Source organism: Physella acuta, unplaced genomic scaffold (assembly GCF_028476545.2).
Source record: "Physella acuta isolate Inbredline_101_S28 unplaced genomic scaffold, ASM2847654v3 ptg001751l, whole genome shotgun sequence".
NCBI classification, from domain to species: Eukaryota; Metazoa; Mollusca; class Gastropoda; family Physidae; genus Physella; species Physella acuta.
In genome coordinates this window covers 102,786-104,822 of record NW_026733261.1, presented here as the reverse complement: position 1 = coordinate 104,822, position 2,037 = coordinate 102,786, and the positions used below count along the sequence as shown (strand labels likewise).

Below are 2,037 nucleotides of genomic sequence, written 5' to 3'. Positions count from 1 at the left end.
TTGTTGTGATTTTTTACAAGCTTTTATTTAACTCACTTCCTCGTTATTCTTTGTTCTCTATAGATCACGTATTGTAGGCATGTCAACTAACATCAAGTATATATTGTTATCTCGTTCTTTTTATATCATTATATTTTCCTACTCATCCGTGGATTGTAGGTATTATTTTATTTGTTTCTGGGTTAGAACGTTGCTGTTGTGTAGTTGTACTTTTGTTTGCATTTCATTTGTTTACGAAATAAATGTGTATTGTTTTAGTGTTGGCGTCTTACTTCTGATTTACGCCTGCAAAACAATAGAAACACCATATATGTTAAGCAAAATTGACCATAATGCTATACGTTTCAATCTGTTTCAATTGACGTTTACGATATATGTGGCATATAGAGAACTTGTCATATAACTTTAATCGAAGGTTTTTTTCTTTACACTCACAGGAAAAGTCAAATGCTCTCTCAAAGCTAGCCACTGCCTCAGTAATAAAGTAAAACGTTTATAGAGGTCGGGTGATGTGTTTCGCATAGCAATTAATTTTAATTAAAAATCGCCTTGATATTCATCATCATCGTCGTCATCTGACCTCTTCTTCATGTTGATAGCTGAGAGAGGGTCGAAGTTTGGAGATGCTTCTATTATTTTATCCGTTTCAGGTCCTTGTAACCTGGCGTCTCTCCCAGTCAGTGCATCAGAGCCGAGACTCTAATAATTCAAACAAAAAATAGATAATTATAAAAGCCTTTTTATAACAAAAAAAAACATATTTTTAAAGCCTCTAATGTAGTTAAAATATAGTTTCTCAGTGGCTCAGTGTTTTAGTCAATTCCTACTTACGTCATGAATTGTGTCAACGCCACCTATACAGGCGCGCGTTGATCGTGTATTTAGCCCCGAATCCTAGTTTTGTTTTAGTTTAACTACGATTAATGTAAAATTATGATTAGCTATGCACCCACTAACCATGCAAATAGTTTTTAATATAGGCAACGTAATGTTCACTAGCCCGACAAGATCAGAGAGATTATCAGATCAAGTTTCTTAACTGATTATAAAGGAAATTAACAATATTGAGAAAAAAGTTCACACTAAAAGCCAGAGACCTTAAGATCTCTTCATTCACACTACCAAGATGCTTTTACAGGAATTTTATACTATTCGCCACCACTTGTTGCAGATATGATAGCAAAAAAATCGAATTTTATAGTGTTGTACAAAAAAAAATCAATTGAAAAAAATCACACACCTTTTCTACGGTCACAAACAACAGGCAAGCAAGCAAAAGTAGCGATCCAATAGTTTTGATGTACATCTTTGAGTCTAAATAGTGCCTTTTAATATTTGGCGATATCAAGGTTCTGTAACACGAAATGGGAATTTTATGACGTTTAAATTATCAAAGTAAAATTCAATTATAAAAATGACGAATAAAAGTTACTGAAATGTCTGTGACGTTCAAATATATTAGACCAAACAACGTATAAATAAATACTTACAAAAAAAAAATTATATTATTTTAAGTTCAGATCATGATAACATATAAATCCTTAGAATACTATTAAGGATATAAAATGTATGTGTAACAATATTTACCCGACGTTAACTTGACGAGAAGCAATGGAAGTGTTAAACGCTTGACGTGGCACATGAGAAGTTTATAAACACAAACGATGGCAAGCAACCAATCAAAACGGTCGAAGCATCACCAATGGCGGCCAACCAATCGAAACGGTCGAAGCAGCGGCGTCGAAATGTACATGTAACCTTAGATGGGGTAGAAAGTTTTAATCTAATCACCCCATCCTAGAAACATAATTACGTGTTTATTTTATAAAAAAATAAGAATTAAAAAGCAACATTAATGTTTTTAAAGCAAAAATTATCCAACAATGTAGAAATAGCGTGGTATTTATCGATTTAAACCAATTTGATTTTTTTTCTTCATACTTCTTATGTTAAATTCTTAATGTTAGCATGTTGATTACCTTATTTTTTTCCAAACTGGATGGGGCCTACTAGCTCTGCATGTCATCCACGATGTTA

General features: G+C 32.7%; 1 long non-coding RNA gene across 1 annotated transcript; it reads right to left on the bottom strand.

The window, feature by feature from the left end:
* Positions 1-386: 386 nt before the first annotated feature.
* Positions 387-1,666, bottom strand: LOC131930275 (uncharacterized). Its single transcript, XR_009384106.1, has 3 exons — positions 1,588-1,666; positions 1,241-1,352; positions 387-699 (listed from the first exon to the last, which is right to left on the bottom strand). It is a non-coding gene; the product is annotated as an uncharacterized LOC131930275 (long non-coding RNA).
* Positions 1,667-2,037: the final 371 nt, after the last annotated feature.